Source organism: Ochotona princeps, chromosome 6 (genome assembly GCF_030435755.1).
Source record: "Ochotona princeps isolate mOchPri1 chromosome 6, mOchPri1.hap1, whole genome shotgun sequence".
NCBI classification, from domain to species: Eukaryota; Metazoa; Chordata; class Mammalia; order Lagomorpha; family Ochotonidae; genus Ochotona; species Ochotona princeps.
The window spans coordinates 181,135-199,508 of record NC_080837.1 but is presented as its reverse complement, the minus strand read 5'-3'; the positions used below and the strand labels follow the sequence as shown (position 1 = coordinate 199,508).

Genomic DNA, 18,374 nt, shown 5'->3' with positions numbered 1-18,374 from the left:
TGAGTCCAGGGCTTAAACCTTTCCAAAAAAAAAAGTCACAACAATAATAATAATAATCGCAGAGGGTAGCTGAGGCATCGGCCGGAGGTGGAGGGAAACACTGTTAGCTTCTCTTTCTCTCTCTCTCTCTTTCTCTCTCTCCCTCTCTCCCTCCCTCCCTCATCCCCCCCACCTCTGTCCCCTTTCTTTGTCCCCTCCCGAAATTGCTCTCCTCCCCCTGGTCTCCTCTCGGAACCCCCCCCCCCCGTGATCCCCAATCACACCCCTCCACCTCCTCCTCCTCCTGCGCTCCCCCGCCGGCCACCCCCTCGAGTTCTCCCGCCACGCAGAGGGTCTCCGGCCTCCAGCTGGCCAGGCCCACGCGCATAGCGCCCACATGGGCAACAGATGGAGACGGAGCTCAAGCCTCTGGGCACACAGCCGAATTCTGGGGGAGGCTGAGGCACTGGCAACACCACGGCGGCAGCGGGCTACAGCAACCAAAAGGCCCATGTACGCCTTCATGGTGTGTTCCCATGGGCAGTGTCGCAAGATGACCCAGGAGAACCCCAAGATGCACAACTTTGATATCAGCAAACGCCTGGACGCGGAGGGGAAACTTAGTGGGAGATAGCGAAGCGGCCATTCACTGCAGAGGCCAAGTGGCTACAGGCGCTGCACAAGAAGAAACACAGAGATGATAAATATGGGCCGTGGCTGAAAAGCAAGAAGCTCTTGAAGAAGGATAAGTACACGCAGCCTGGTGGGATGCTGGCTCCCAGCAGCAACAGCATGGCTAGCAGGGTTGGGGTGGGTGCCGGCCTGGGCGTGGCCATGAACCAGCGCATGGACAGCTACATCCACGTGAATGGCTGGAGCAATGGCAGCTACAGCATGATGCAGGACCAGCTGGGCTGCCCACAGCACCTGGGCCTCAACACGCATGGTGCGGCTCAGATGCAGCCCTTGCACCGCTATGATCTCAGCTTGCTGCAGTACAACTCCGTGACCAACTCACAGACCTACATGAATGGCTCTCCCATCTACAGCATGTCCTACTTGCAGCAGAGCACCCCTGGCATGGCGCTAGGCTCCTTGGACTAGGTAGTCAAGTCCAAGGCCAGCTCTAGCCCCTCCATGTTTACCTCTTCCTCCTACTCCAGGGAGCCCTGCCAGGCCAGGAACCTCCAGACCATGATCAGCGTGTACCTCCCCGGTGCCAAGCCGACTGCTCATGTCACAGTACTACCAGAGCAGCCCGGTGTCCAGTACGGTCATTAACGGCACACTGCCCCTCTCGCACATGTGAGGGGTGCCCGCCAGACAGCGGACTGGAGAAGGACAGGGGGAGGGGCAGGAGGGGAGGTTGGGGGTGATAGAGGGGTGGGGAGTAGGGGGAAAGACATTTTCAGAGGAAAAGGAAACAAACAAAAACCCGGGAAATGGGAGGGTGCAAAAGTAGAGTGAGAAGGAAGCATGACAATAAAACAAGCGCATGCAACACAAATCCTGGTATGTGACAAAGAACATTTCATTAGAGCAAATGACACCTTCAGAGGAGACCACCAATCCCTTCTATGCCCAACGCAAAACCTGCGCTGCTGACAAGAGAACTTTATAAAAGATGTAGAGATGCTGGACTTCTTTTTTGGGGGGACTATTTTTGTACAGCAAAAAAAAAAACTGGCTGGTGGGTGGACTGGGGAGGGCCAGGGGAATGGACCTTGTATAGATCCGAAGTAAATGAAAACTGCACACAACTTTTTTTTTTTTGTAATTAAAAGGTGGATATACAGAGAGGAGGAGAGAGGAAGATCTTCCATCGGATGATTCATTCCCCAAGTGAGCACAATGGCTGGACCTGAACCAATATGAAGCCTGGAGACAGGAGCTCTTCTGGGTCGCCCATCAGGCTGCAGGATCCCAAGGCTAGGCTGATGACCCCTGTACCTCTAGGCTTCCGTCTGCTCCAGGCCCAGGCCCACTCAGCCCAAGAAACCAACACACCTGCCCCACTGCTGCACTTGCTGCTGTAGAACCAGCTGGGCACTACCAGCCACCCGGCACCCCCAACAGGCTGCTCATAGACCAAGTTGCATGTGGGGCCTTGCCCTTCCATGAAGCTCATAGACCACCACTGCAAGGATTGGCCAGTTCAGCTGGCATCCCCTGTGCCCCCAGCCTGCAAGGATGTCCACTCTGCTAACAATCCTGCCCCCTTTGACCCTGTCCCACCTTCCCAGCTTGCTTACAAGTCACTTAAGGGTCAGGTGGGCTCAGCTATTGCTCCTCGTGCCTCTCACCCAAACTCACCATTGTCCCCTACCACTGATCCAGGGCCAGGCCTGTTCAGACAGCATTCCTGGCCCTGAGCATGCACTCCACCTGCTCCAGGGCCACATCATTCCAGCTGCCTAGGCCAGTGCACCCCTCAGCCCTAGCTCGAAGGTCGCTCAGCCCCACATGTGTTTGGTTGGTATCCCCACATACACCTAGTATGCACACCATACATTTCAGAGCCAATGGGTCATGACAGTAAGCACGGAGCCCAAGAAACCCACTGGCCGCTATTCCAGGAACAAGCTGGACAAGCCAGTGCACTGTACGCCCCCTCTCTGCCTGCCATCTGCTTCATAGCCAAGTCATCCTGGCCGGTGTCCCTGCTCCTACAGCCTGTAGTCCTCCATTTCAGGGCCAGGCTGAATTGCATGGATGGGAGGGACGTGGTGAAGGGCTTCTTTAACATAACACCTTCCATCACCATACTTGCCCATCCACGGCCAGGCTCGGTTAGACAGCCTGGGCTCTATCCCAGGAGCACTGCCACACTGTCCACTGTGCAGAGCTTGAGAGCGAGTTGGGCTTAGCCAATGATCCCACTCTCTTAGCAGGCAGTGTGCTTGCCAGCCACTCCAGGGCTGGGCCCCTTTAGCTGGTGACCCTGCAGTCCCAGCCTGCACACCTTGAGTCCCCTGCCATGCAACATGCCCACTCTTCCTCCTCAACTGACCCTCCAGTGTCATCTCCGACACACCTAGCCTACCTGGAGGCTCCTCCAGGGCCAGAAGAGATCAGCCCCACCACACTCATTTCTAGCTTGCCTGCCCCCATAGCCTTGCTGCTGCTGCAGGGCAAAGTGGGCTAGTGTGGTAGGGAAATCAACATGAAACACTGCAACAACCTATTTATTTTCTCATGAAATAATGTTCATGTAGATAACTCTAGTTTGCAAAGCAGGGTTTATTTAAGAAGCAGAAGGAAGGTGGCCTGCACTTTAGCAGGAGGGACTCCAAGGGAGGAAACACCCATGAAAAAGATGGAAATTGTGTCCACTCAGCACCATCTCAGGGAGGGGTTGACATGAGTCACCCCAAGGGCAGAGAGAAAGAAACTTTTTCACAATGAGCAGTAATGTCTGCTGCATCAACCGGAAATAAAAAGTTGAAATCTGTGTCTTCCTTCTCCCAATGTTGTGGGCTAGGCAGGCAGTTCAGGGTCACCAGTTTGGAAGCCACTACCTGGATGTTTCTTCCTGCCCACCTGGTATGCTCACCTATCTGGAACATGAGAGGGGCTGGTATTGCATTGTTGTGTAACCACTCCCCTCACAAGCCCCCACAGTGGACTCTGATGGGTAGGGCTCACTTTCTTGGTCACGTGCTTCCATTACTCTGGCACTCTGACTCTTGGTCTCCCCAGTACCTGGTTCGGCTTAGTCTCCGGGTAGCCCCTGAACATGGCCCCTGTATGTGTGTATTCCTTACAATCTGTTTACTGCTTGAGTGGGACAGGAATGATGTTAATTCTAAGATGCTTTGTATTTCTAATTTGTGTACCTTCTGGAGTTCTGGGAGAAGTAAGGCGTAGCAGTAATGGAATATGGACAGAGAAGCCAGGGAACGGTGGATGCCTGCAGCCCAAGCACCTCTCTCTTTTTTTTTTCCCCCTTGAATTTATTTTGTTTTTATCACAAAGTCAGATAGACAGAGAAGAGGAAAGACAGAGAAAAATCCTCTGTCTGATGATTCAAACCCAAGTGACCGTAATGGCTGGTGCTGAACCAATCTGAAGCCAGGAGCCAGTAACTTTCTCCAGTCTCACACACGGGAGCAGGATCCCAAGGTTTTCTTAGGCCACAAGCAGGGAGTTGGATGGGAAGCGGGGATGCCGGGATTAGAACTGGTGTCCATATGGGATCCTGGCATGTTCAAGGCAAGGACTTTAGCCACTAGGCCATCTGGCTGGGCTCCTATGCCTCTCTTCAACAAGTGCAGCCCAGGGCCAAGCCCCTTCTGTCCACAATCCTATGGCTGGAGCCTGTTTGCTAAACAGCAAAGTTTATGAAGGAGTCAAGCAAACCAACCATCCAGCCTGGGTCAGCTCTCCCTTCCTTCAGAGAGTGACCTCAATGTGAGAGGTAGATGGGTTTTTATAAAAAGAGTGAGTTGGCTGACCCTGCCTTAGGAACCAGGTGAGTTGGACAGCCACAGGAGGCTGCCATGTTTACAATGGGTAGACAACGGGTGGGCTATAGCACTGCAGGAGGCTGTCAGCTCTAGGCTGGCTCTGACAGGAACCCTAACACCCCTGTCCTCCATCTTGCTCCTCCGGAATAGGCTCACTCTCCCTGGGTCCACAGCACATCTAGCATTCCCGCCTTAGTTATTGCAGCAAACACAGGTCTTCAGAGCTGACAAAGCCTGTGCTTCTAGCCAGCCTGTCATGCCTCCCTCAGGCTTCTTCAGGCAATCGGCCTGCAGCTTGCTCTAGGGACAGACTGGCTTGGCCACAGTAACATGCCCCACAACACACCCACCACATTAACTAGCCTTGGCACTGCCAGGTCAGATGAACCCAGGAGGCACTTTCCATGCCACAGCCTGCTTGTCAAATCCAACAAACAAATCTGAGTCTCAAGATATAATTAATACAAATAAAAGAAGAAGAAGAAGAAGAAGAAGAGAAGAAGAAAAAGAAGAAGAAGTTATTTTAGAACTTTCCGGAAACTTTCCAATAACGCTGGGGAGTTCCATGCCAGTGCAAGAAGGGCCAACACAGAGCTTGCTGGGCCACTCGGTGGTGTCCAGTCTGGATCTTTGTGATGTGCACATCTGCAGCAGGGAAGAAATACAAGTAACTGTCTTCCCATCCATTCAAGCCCTTTGGATCAATATAAACAAATGATAAAGAAGATAGTATTCATTTTCCCACTACTCAGAAGTTGTGTTGAAATTACAGTGCCCTGGGTCAAATTTACATCTTCAAACTGCCATCCCATATCAGAGCACCAGTTTGAGTCCTGGCTGCTCCATTTCTGATCCAACTCCCTGCTTATTGCACCTGGGAGACCTGGCTGAAGTACCTGGTTCCTAGCTTTAGCCTAGCCTAACCCTGAAAGATCTCTCTCCCTCTGTTACCATGTCTTTCAAATCAATCAATCTGCCATGGCTTCAGTGGAGGGTTCCTTGTTCCCTATACTGTGACCTCCAGGAAGGTGCAGGTGCCCACCTGCATGGCCTGAGACAGGCAGAGAGGAGTGTGCAGGTGGCTTTGGGTCTAACCGTGTGCTGGGTCACAGCAGGCTGTGGTATGGAGTGACACAGGAAGTGGCATCAGGAGTCCATCTTGCAAGCACCAACAGAGTCAGGGGATGAGTCACCACATCCAGCCATGCATAGAGGCAGCAAAGGCAGGAATCACGGAGCAGAATCAGGAAACTACCCAGGGTCAGGTCCTGTCTCTCCTTGGATGGGATGCTGGAGTCTTCCAGAGGTAGGTCCTGGTTAGCCCTGGGTGGAACGTTGGGGTCCTCCAGTGGTGGGTCCAGCTTCCCTGTGGGTTGTTTCCTGCCCCTGGGGGTGGGGCAGTGAGAAGGGAAAACAGCATCAAGGCCCCTGGAAGGCTCCAGCCCCTGATGCCAGTGGGTGGAAACATGGTCCATCCCTGGAAAAACTGAATCCCTGAGTCAGGGGCAATCAGGACCTAACCCTGCAAGACTACAGCACCCAACATGGAAGAAGCCAAGCGCCTAACCCCGTGGGGGAGAGGATATTCCCAAGATGACGATGACCCCAGTCCCCAACCAAAAGAAAGCAGAATCCATCCCTGAAGTGCGAGGGTCGGAATTCCCCTGGAAGACCTCAGCCACCACCCTTTGGGGGGAAAGAAGACCCCCCCACCAGGGAAGACCCTAGCCCCCAACCCATGGGAAGTAGAGACACCTTTGAAAGACTCCAGCACCTCACCCCCAGAGGAAGCAGGACCTGCCCATAGAAAACCCCAGCAGCAGACCTAATTGGGGAAAGCTCCAGGAATCCCTGGAAGACGTCAGCCCCAATCTAAGACAAGTAGGACCTGCCCTTGGAAGACTGAATCAGGTTGGCTCTGGAACAACAGGTGGGGCAGTGGGATGGTCATGCTGGGTGTGTGTGTAGGGTTCGCGGGCCAAAAGGACCTGGCTCTGGAGCAGTGGATAAGCTGGTCGTGGCAGATGCACTGTGGATGCAGGGCAAGCAGACCTGGCTCCAGAGCAGCAGGCCGGAGATTGACTTGATGCAGAAGCCATATTGTTGGCCAAGCCTGCCTGATCCTGGAGCAGCTGTAGGGTGGTGGGAGGGCCGGTTAGAGGTGTGGGGACCCTGGCTGAGCCCCCCAGGCCCTGGATCTGATGGTATGAGTGGAAGAATTTATTCAAATATCCTACCCTGGACTCTGCGCCATTACTTCTTCCTCAGAGCACAGTAAATTCGTGCCAGTCCAGCCATCCACAAATCAGATGTAACCTGGCATTCCACCTGAGAATCCCACCCCCGATCTTCCAGCCTCTTCCCCAAACCCGCCCACTCACAAATCATCAATAGGCATTCACCTGCAGTTGCCAATCCCCTGGGGCCTGCCCTCAATCCCTCCCAATCATCACCCCCGAAACCTGGCCAACCAAAAGGCCCCCAGGCACGGTTCTCTCTCTTCTTTGCTCTTCCTCTTCTTCCAGCCACCCTACCCCTCCTCCCTTTCCCCTTCCCCTCCATCCTGTTCCTTCCACACTGGAGTAAACCTCCTAAGATACCTTGTTGCGTCTGGTGTTTTCAGCTCATGGTAAAGAATCACGTTGCGGGAATTAGCTGCGCATAATAATATCATAATATCATATAAACTAGAACTCAACCTTTTAAATAACCAACAATGCGTGTTTGGGGCTCTTGGAGCTCCATTTGAATAGGTCTAACACAAAAGAAGCCAGAATGACATTGGGTAAGCTCACGTGGCCCTGGAGCTGCCTGCAGGCAATTTAGGAATGTGTGTGTGTGGAGGAGGGGGCGGAGAAGGGAGTTAGAAGGTGTTAGTGAGCTGCTTGGTGCTGGAGTGGATGGCGGGCGGGTGGGCAAGGGCTCAGGGGGGCGCAGTCCAAACTGCCCTGTTCTTGAAACAGTGAGCTCAGGAGAGCCGGCCTGTCCTTGCAGCAGCCCACCAGTTGCCAGGGCGATGGACTGTGGCGGGCCCTGTACTTGCTAGTACGCACAAGAATCTGATCTGGGAACACCTCAGAGTTTCTTTTTGGGATCCCCCAATCATAGTGGCGGACTCAGAACCCTAACCAAGAAAAGACAGTAGACAGAACAGATCAATCCACCACCTTAGCTCTATGTTGGCAGTGAAATACGGGACAAATGGAGATTTTATGATGGACTATGTCAATCAGTGGATTCTCCAACAACCTCATGGTGCCTGGAGTGGAGAGATTGGCAGTGATTCATAACTGCTGAACTGCCAAAACCACTTGAGCAGGCCCGGTGGCATGGCCTAGCAGCTAAAGTCCTCACCTTGAGCATGCCAGGATCCCATATGGGCACCAGTTCTAATCCCAGCAGCTCCACTTCCCATTCAGCTCCTGACTTGTGGCCTGGGAAAGCAGTTGAGGACAGCCCAAAGATTTGGGACCATGCAGCTGTGTGGGAGATCTGGAAGAAGTTCCTGGTCCTGGCTCGGGATTGGTGAAGTACCGGCCGTTGTGGTCACTTGGGGAATGAATCATTGGACAGAAGATCTTAATCTCTTTTTCTCCTTCTCTCTGTATATCTGACTTTGTAATAAAAATAAATGAATCTTTAAAAAAAGAAAAACAACTTGAGCAAGGAGCTCAGAGCATGCCCCACATTGGGGACCTTGCATGGGTGGGAGACTGGGTGGGGCTTCTCCCTCAATATTCCCTTTACCTCAGATATATGAAGGAAATAATAGGGAAATAAAAGTCTTACCCACTTCCCTGTAGCCCTGTACCTTTGTACCCTAATTAACAATTTAAAGATTGTCAAAAATATAATTTTAAAAATTACATAAAAAAGATTGGTAGCTTTAATAGTAAAACGTCTTTTTTCTATGGTCTTTTTTTTTATTAGACACATCTACTAATACAAACTGAGAGATCTCTCTGTCAGGTCTTAGTGCGATAGTGTGGCAGTCACTTTCATGACTTGCTTACTAAGCTTTACAGACTGAGAGTGGAACTTTGCATTTTAAACACTTGCAGGCAACACTCACTAGATTTGTATTGGATTTTCATTTGCTTTAGGTGAACTACGCAGCCAAACATGGTTTAGATGTTCTTTTCAGTGTTTTATTTTTTTTAGTTGACAACTTCAAAAATCACACTTAAAAGACTTTGCTTTTTGACTTTTATCCCAATGGTGCTGTTTTGTCTTGGAATACTATTTTAGAAAAAAAAACTTAGTGGAAATGGTATTTTGGAATCTATGAGTGTTAAATCTAGCTCATAATTTTGGCAACATGATGTGATGCTAACTTGCGTATTACACACTTAAGAGACACAATCTCAAAGTTTCAACCTGTGAAGTAATTTGATGAAAAGAAGGCGGGGAAAGATGACTGACCGTGGAAAGTTGGTATATCCGAGTGTGTGATGAGATAGGGACAGAATGAATCAGAGGAGAGAGCAGGAAGTGCAGAATGGCAAGGAAAAGTGTCCGGAGCTCCGTGGGGTTTGGGGTTGCGGGGGAGGGAATAACTTTCACCCAGGCAAGAGAGCCCTGTGAGAAAAACCTCTCAAGACAGCAATGTGCAGCCTGAGGTGGTGGAAATGGGTACAAGGGCCAAACAGGGACTCAGTCAATACCTTGTGGTGGGCCCAACGCCGTGGCCTAGCAGCTAAAGTCCTCACCTTGAAAGTGACAGGATCCCATATGGGCGCCGGTTCTAATCTCAGCATCGCCATTTCTCATCCATCTCCCTGCCTGTGGTGAGGACGGCCAAAAGCTCCTGGCTTCAGATTGGCACTGCACCGGCCGTTGTGGTCACTTGGGGAGTGAATCATGAGATGGAAGATCTTCCTCTCTGTCTTTCCTCCTCTGTGTATATCTGACTTTGTAATAAAAATGGATAAATCTTTAAAAAAAAGATTTTATTTATTTCCATTACAAAGTCAGATATACAGAGAGGAGGAGAGACAGGAAGATCTTCTGTCTGATGATTTACTCCCCAAGTGAGCCGCAACAGCCAGTGCTGTGCTGATCTGAGCCGGGAACCAGGAACCTCTTCCAGGTCTCTCACGCGGGTGCAGGGTCCCAAAGCTTTGGGCCATCCTCGACTGCTTTCCCAGGCCACAAGCAGGGAGCAGTATAGGATGGGAAGTGGAGCTGCTGGGATTAGACCCGGCGCCCATATGGGATCCCGGGGCGTTCAAGGTGAGGACTTTAACTGCTAGGCCACTGTGCCAGGCCCAGAAATAAATAAAATCATAAAAACAAAAAAACAAACAAAAAACAACAACAACAAAAAAAACTTGTGGCAAGTCACAAATTGATTCAGGGAAGAGGCCAGTGGGAATCCTGGCTGACCCATAAGAGATGGGTGGAGGTAGAAGGACTCTTAGAACAGAACATAGATGGGATTAAAAAAAAAAAAAAAAAAACAGCTCAGGTAGTGAAGGAATAGATATACATTGTCGTAATCTGATTCTTTTCTATTTTAGTTGCATTTTTAAAAAAAAAATTATTTTTTTATTGGAAAGTTAGATATACAGAGAGGAGCAGAGTCAGAGAGGAAAATCTTTTGTCTGATCATACACTCCCCAAGTGGCCGCAACGGCCAGTGCTGTGCCGATCTGAGGCCAGGAGCCAGGAAGTTCTTCAGGTCTCTCACACAGGTGCAGGGTCCCAAGAGCTTGGACTGTCCTCGACTGTTTTCCCAGGCCACAAGCAGGGAGCTGGATGTTAAGTGGAGCTGGATGTTAAGTGGAGCTGCCAGTTAAAACTGGTGCCCATACAGGATCCCAGCAAGTTCAAGGAGAGGACCTTAGGCACTAGGCCATCGTGCAGGGCCCAAACCCGTTGTTTTTTATGACAGTACTTTGTAATTTTCCAAGGTCTCATTTCAATTAGCATTTGAGTCAGCACAAGGTCATTTATCCTTAGGTGCCTTTAAAATGTATTTATTTATTTGGAAAGAGTTAGGCAGAGACAGGAAAGGACAGAAACAGAGAGAAAGCTTCTATCTGGTGGTTTCTGCTCCCAAACTATTGAAATTCTCAAGGCTGGACAGGGTAAGACCAGGAGCCAGGCCCTGATGGAATATTCCTCAAACTGTATTGACAATAGCTAGTATGAATATTTTTAACTGTTATTAGTCAGTATCAGTGGTTACATTTTATGCTTTTATTTGAATGAAACAATTTATTACTAAACAATTTTCTCCAAAGAAAGCATATTTACTTTGTTATTTCAGAAGCTAATAGGAACCAACATGACATCTTGGATGCAAGGACCCAGCGTGTGTGTGTCTAGGTGTGACTGATGTTCCAAGGGTGGGGTGTGGAGGGTGGAGTTCCCTGCCTTGAGTGCTCACCCAGCCGGGCTTCCTAAGGGACCCTGGACAACAGAGAATACTGGATAATTCCACACTGGGCTGGGCCCTGAGTGACCCCCGTCACAAGCTTTGATTGGGTACAAGCACTGGTTTCTGCACCCAGAGCAAGCAAACAGGGTGCCAGAGCAGCGATGATTCAGCTGTTTGTCTTGGCCTGTGAAAACATCACACCAAGGGCCCATAGCAGCAGCCCAGGGGCTAAAAGTCCTTGCCTTGCAAGCACCAGGATCCCATATGGGCGTGGTTTCGTGTCTCCACAGCCCCACTTGCCATCCAGCTCCCTGGTCCTGGCCTGGGAAAGCAGTCAAGGCCAGTCCAAAGCCTTGGGACCCTGCACCTGTGTGGGAGACATGAGAGGTGCTCGTGCCTCCTGGCTTCAGATGGGATCAGCTGCGGTGGTTGCGGCTGCTTTGGGAGTGAATGATCAGACAGAAGATCTTCCAGTCTCTCCTCCTCTCTGTACATCTGCCGTTCAAGAAAAATAACTAAATCTTACAAAAGAGAAAAATTCTCACTTTCCTATAGCCCTTGAACCTTTATACCCTAATTAACTATGTAAAGATTGTCAAAACTATAATAATAATAGAAACATCCCCCAGCATATTAAATAAAGAGATATAAATTCAATGTGGTGGGCACAAAAGATCACCACAGAGCCCTTGGCACTTGCTCTCTGTTTAGTCCACATTTTCTTTCTGTGTTCAGTAGAATGGCCTTGTCCCTGCTGCCTCGGGGGAAGCACATCTCCCCAGGTCCCCTGTGCAGGCTGTCCTCCAGGTGACCAACGTGTGAGCCTGTTGTTCTGGGAGGTGTTCAGGTGAGCCTGCTCTCCTTCAGTGCATTGATGGTCCCGTAATGGGGTGATAGATGCTGGGAGTGTTTCCTGGTGTCACCTCAAAAATTGGAACGTAGTGGGTGGGATCCAAACTTCACCTCAGGGCTGAAAAGGTAACTGATCCTAGATGACAGGTGGAGAAGGGTGGAAACTTGAACTTCAGTCTAAATCATGGGATTATCAAAATGACTCCATGCAAGCCCTTCCCAGGTGATCTGATTATGTTAATAGGCTCCAGGGAACACATTCCAATCCAATGAGTTCACTGTTGACAGGCCCTGGGGGTTTCTCAAATGAACTCACAGGGCAATATCTCTTTCTACACAAACTACCTCAAGGTGGAAAATACCAGGGATGGGGGTGAAGCTATTCCCCCCACAGGGATGAAAGGAATAAACAGATGCAGGGAGTGGGACACCCCCGGGTGTGCTTTGGATGGTGCCTAATAGTGACCAATTAGAAGAGCGACTGCGTGTGGGCTGAGTCTAGGCGGCAGTTAGGCTGTCAGTTGACGGGAAGCACCGCCCCTTCCGCTAAGCCCTGCCCACCTCAGGTACTTAAGGCCCTTGCCAAGGCAATGAGCTGGGATTCTCTCTGAGGAAAGGGAACTGCACAGCAGGTTTCTGCGCTGCACAGCTTCCCAGAGCATCCTGCGAGCATCCTGCGACTTTGAATCGTGACACGGAGTGACAGAGCACTTGGGGGAGTGGGCCTGTCTTTTGTGTTCTGGATATTGCCGCGTTTTTGAGAGAGGCTCTCCAGTAAGCCTCAAAAACATAACACACACAAAACCACACCCAAACACATAAGCAGCACACCCCCCCACACACACACATACATGGCCTCCCTTTTATCTCACCACAGTGCCAACCCCGAAGCCTCAGGGTCAAAGTCCTCTTGGCGCCCCTTACTTGTGGATCTGAACACAGGCCAGGGAATTGCAGCTTACTTCCTGTAATAATGTCTTTCTCAATGAAAACTAGGGATCACTCTAGTTTTTCTGAAGGCTCCTCCAGGCCTGACTCCTCAGATATTAGACCAGAATCGACAAGAGGATTTTTTGAGTATCTCAGTGACGACATCACTGTGCGAACACCCCCCACAGGGAGCCCCAAACGTGACTCCAATTCCCTAATGGCTTCACGCCACCTGTCATTGTCACCAACACGACCATGCTCATCGATGCATTATACTTCAAATTCTGGCACCTCCTCCCCGAGGGCAACCAATTGTGCATTTTCATTCGGTGGCCATCCCGTGGCACCTGACTACTGTCCAACTATGCCCACACCCCTTCAGCCTGTGTCAGACAACCCATGCATTGGGATTCCTGCCAACTCAGGGAACTTAAGATCTCCCAGCCCCATGTGCCTCACTCTCTCTTCCATCTCATCCTGCTCCTTGAGTAGCAGCTGTATCATTGTGGGGGAGTCAGCCCCCCTGAATGAGGGACCTCCTAGTGTGGCAGGAAATTCACCCTGTTCCTCCCCCATGAATCCTCTCCCACCACTGTCTCCCCTGTCTCCCAGCTACTCCCCTACCGTCCCGAGATTTCTCCATCAGGACACCAACCAGAGGCAGTTCTGGCTCGAGGAGAGGCCAGGCTCAGTGGGAGCGGTAGACTTGGCCCTCACGTCTACCATGGAGGAGGAGACTGGGGATCCATCTGAATGTTCTCCTGAGGGCTCACCAGAGCCTGACTCCACGGTCTTCACCCCACCTGAATTCCCTCACAATCCTGCCTTGCGTCCCAGCAACCCCTTCACCGTTCGAGAAACCCCCATGGGAATTCCCACATCTGACGCCATATCCCTAATGGCTTCACACCACCCGTCATTGTCACCAACACGACCATGCACATCTATACAAAACTTTCCCCCTTCTGGCACCTCCTCCCCGAGGACAACCAATTGTGCAGTGTCATCCCCAGGTTCATACTCTGAGTCCTCAGGGATCTCCACCATCTGCCACATGTTCACCCTTCCCTCAACGTGCAGCCCAACCTCTACCCGAGGGGAATTTCCCAGCTCCCAAGAGCAGCTCTGCAGCGACTTGGATAATCTGAGCAACATGACACATGACTCACTTGGGGATGCCCAGACCTACCGAGGGCTCCCCATCCAGTGTCCCATCCCCTCAACCCAATCCCACAGATTCTCTCCCGTGGCTCCTAGCTACTCCCCAACTATGCCCAGACATCTGCCTGCATCAGACCACACACGCCATAGGATTCCTGCCAACTCAGGGAACTTAAGGTCTCCCAGTCCCATGTGCCTCACTCTCTCTTCCATCTCATCCTGCTCCTTGAGTAGCAGCTGTATCATTGTGGGGGAGTCAGTTCCCCTGAATGAGGGACCTCCTAGTGTGGCAAGAAATTCACCCTGTTCCTCCCCCATGAATCCTCTCCCACCACTGTCTCCCCTGTCTCCCAGCTACTCCCCTACCGTCCCGAGATTTCTCCGTCAGGACACCAACCAGAGGCAGTTCTGGCTCGAGGAGAGGCCAGGCTCAGTGGGAGCAGTAGACTTGGCCCTCACGTCTACCATGGAGGAGGAGACTGGGGATCCATCTGAATGTTCTTCTGAGGGCACACTAGAGCCTCACTCTCTAGTGTTTACTTCTGCCTCCTCTCACTATGCCCCCTCGTGTTCCAGTGTCCCGTCTTCTTTGGAACCCCGATGTTCCTCTCCTATTGCTCCTGGTCCATCACTGCCATCCCTCCTTCTTTCTCCCATTTCACATTGCTCTACCCCAAGTGACTGTATGTTTGAGGAGACGCTTGCTCTCCTGTCTCAGGGACCTGCTCTTTTCTCAGGCTTTTCAGATGTTTCTTCCACCATCACCACTGTCCCAGCACTCCCACACTTTAATCCCCTTGCTGTTTCAACTAGCTACACCCCAACAATCCACAGATTTCCACCTGAGTCAGATCACCAGTTTCAGGGATCTGCTTATGAGTCAGGGCCTTCAAGGTCTCCCTGTCCTGTGTCCCTCAGTGTCTCTTCTATCTCATCCTCTTCATTGCCCACCAACATGACAGATGAGGGGGAGTCAGCTCTCCAGACTCAGGGAATTTCTGGTGTTTCCAGAACTTCACAATGTTCCTCTCCCCCGACTGTCATCGCATCACACTCATGTCTCCGGCTTTCCTCCATCTCCTCTTGCACCTCCCCCACTGGCCCCACAATTCTGGGTGAGTCAGCCCTACTGAACTCAAGGAGACTCAGTCCTGCAGGAATTTTAGGGGCCTCCTCCTCATCATCTGCCATCATGTCTCCAGCTCTCAGAGAATCTTCCATGTCCCTTAGCAACTCCCCAAGTGACCCCATGTGGACCATGGCTTTCAATCTCCCGGCACAGGCTGCACTCTCCTCTCCTCATTTCCCAAGGGAGACTGCCCACCTGACAGGGTCAATACCTGCACCCCTGCATGCCACTCTCACTTGCTTTGCCACATCCACTCCTTCTTACCCCAGAGTCCTTGAAGACTCTGCCATGCCCCACCTCGATGCTCAGATTCATCCATCTCATGGATTACTTCTTGAAACAGCCACACACACCCACAACCCCAGTCCCAGTCTTCCCTGCAACAGAGACCGTTTCAGTGGTTGCCCTCACACTCACAGCTGCCCTTCCACTTGCTACTGTCATGGGGTGGCTCGCAGAAGAGGTGCTGGTAACAGGCACCCTCATCACCCTCACCGGTATGCTCCTTGAGCACCCAGGGTCATCTCCCTAGTCAATGGCTGCCAGTGCCCATGCAGCCAGCAATCCCCAGCTGCCTTCATACCTGCAGGCTACCCTGCCAGTGTCATGGCTGGCTTTACCCTCTTTAGATGGCACTGACACTGAAGGAGGAGCTCCAGCAGAAGATCTCTGCTTGAGAAAGTTGATCCTGTCCCCACTTATCAAGCTTCTTGCATTTACATAATGTATCTTTCCTTTCTGGCTTCAGCAGAAATGACAGGTTTCACAACATTCCCATCCTGTTCTTGCTGTCATTGGGCAAGACTCTATTGGGTCCTGTGGTGTGATCATGTTAAGTTCTCTTTTGAATTACACCTGTGCCAGGTGACTAGTACTCTTGGGGTTCTCATGGATGATTTTTGTGAAAATTGTTGAGGAAGTCTCTGCATTGATTTTCTCTGTACAGACTGATACCGTCTTGCAGTTTTTGTCTTTTATGGATTGGATATGTTAGATTCATTGAGTTTATGATGCTAAACCCACTTTGAAATTGGAGGTCATACCCTAGAAGGTCTTGTTTTACCTCTGCATGCTGTGCAGAGGAGCGCTACACACTGATTCCAGTTTGGAAGTCCTGATTGCCAGCAGTGCAGAGGAGCTCATGCTGAAAGACCTCTCAATCCCAAACTACAGAAACATGTGGTGTATATGTTGGCATGATTACAGAGAAAGATACCCATCTCTCTCTAAGGTCTGGCGATCTAAGTATCCATCTTGAAATTCCTTCAGAGTAGAATGAGTTTTTCATCTCAGAATCAAGGAGATATGACAGAATAAGACATGACTTGCAAATTTGTTTTCTGAATAATTAACTGAGAACTTAAGAATTTAACCTTTGTGTATGAACAACCTAGGAAAATGTTGACCAAAGTATCCAATGTTTTCTACAGATTTTAAGACTTGAGTACATGTATGGGAAACATGTATCTCTTAGATTTATGCATTTGAATGATGTGTGCACTAAGAGTAAAATATGATAGATCAACATGGTATATTTTTAGTTATGAATTTTATCAAACAAATGTAGAAGCTAAATTGGATTTGATATTGAATGCGTACACACAAGTATATTGTTTCCCCCAGTAAACTAGATCACGAATGTGTAAATGACCTAAAAACATTTTGATTTCTTTCTACCATATGTCCAAAACAGCCTATATGTCACATGAATTACAAACATATTGAGCTATGTAGCAGTTTTAATTTATGAGTGTTCTTTTTTCAGCCAATTAGAATGTGTTCCTTTAATAAATTTTACCTTGTAGCAACACAGTAAGCACACATACAATACACATGATATGACAGAACAAGTAGTTTTTGTAGTATATATATTTTTAAGTCTTTAGTTCTTTAGCTGATGTTTGAAAATGACCACCAGTTGACACTGCTTTTATTAATGTGAATTAGCCCTATTTAAATGGTTGTGTGTTTTGAAGAAGAATACAGAACTGTAATTCACAAACACTTTAAGCAGCCATGACTGAAGCATAAACTCATGAACCAACAACAGGAGGGAAGCATTGACTCCATAGAGTGTTTTGAATGCAGCTGTAGGCTTTGAAAGCCACTTGCAGTATTTTGACCTCAGGGCCTTTGTTTTTTTTATTAAGACAGTTAACTAAAACTGATAGCAATGCATGATCGTCAGACTTTTTGGCATTTGGACATTTGTATCAGAATGTTTCATATTAGTATAAGTTAAAATGTGCTCCCACCTGGCATCTGGGCAGTACCTTTAGTATAATCCCAACTGCCTCTTCGTGAATTTTCTTGACAGGCTGGGAAATACAGCCTTGGGTTGTATTTGGCCTTGTCTTACAACTTTTGTTGAAGTTTGATTGCAAACTTTGTGATTTTTTCTGACTAGCTTGTATAACATTTTCAGTTGTCTTAAACTGAATAGAATTATTTGAAAATATTCAGTTGTTTGAAAGAGAGAGATTTCTCTCATAGGCTGGTTCACTCTTCAGATGCTTGCTACAGTCAGAGCTGCTCCAAGCTGGGATCAAGGATGGTAGGGACCCATGGATTGGAGCAGGACTGGCTGCCTCCCAGAGGGGCCACATTAGCAGGAAGCTGGAATTAGGCCTGCACCAGGAGCACAGCCCAGTTCCTCTGATTTGGATGCACATATCAAATGGCACCATAACTTCTGTGCCAGATGCCTACCATTGCTCCTACATTAGCCAAATGCATACATGTTTTTCATGCTATTGGTAGTGGCTTTTCCATGCAATGCGTGTGCTTGCCTTTTGCCAGTTTGGGCATTGTATTTCTTTAAAGGTGATCTGTCAGCTTTTGAATTTGTTTTGTAAATGCAGTCTTTATTTGCACTTGTGGAAAATATTTACATTTATCATGCTTTTTTCTGAGTTGTTCTCTACTATGTGTTTAAACTGTCATGTCCATTTAATACATTTGATTGATTGTTTTGGTGATTTCATTTTTTTCTAAAATGTAATGTTTGAAAACATGTCCTACATTTCTGTACTTTTATTGGAAATATCATATTTATGTAAATCTTGATTCATAGCAAATTAGCAGGTTTTGGCTATCCAATAAATAAGGGCCTAGATGAAACATAAAAGATTGTCCTTTTTCATTATTATTTTTTGATGATATTGACAGAGTTGATCAGGGTGGGAAGGATCAACTGTTAGAGTAAAGTGGATGATACCATTGTTTCCTGATTTTCTTTTTCTTCTTGCTGCATCTGGCAGTAGGGAGCAGACCACGGGAGAAGCCACACCCAGCCTCCTAAATGCCCCAGAACCCAGGAATGGGTAGCAGCCACCGTATGTCAACCAAGGGTCCCTGATGTGGTGTGATGTTCTAGGCAAATATCCCTTCATATCTTGTCTCAGAAATGCTCTAGGTAAAACCAACTCATCCATGCCACATGCAAAAGGACTTTTTGAACTCACGTCTCACATCA

At 49.2% G+C, this 18,374-nt stretch overlaps 1 pseudogene; it reads left to right on the top strand.

The window, feature by feature from the left end:
• The first annotated feature begins 387 nt into the window (after positions 1 to 387).
• Positions 388 to 1,288, top strand: LOC131480507 (transcription factor SOX-2-like; annotated as a pseudogene).
• The last annotated feature ends 17,086 nt before the right edge of the window (positions 1,289 to 18,374 follow it).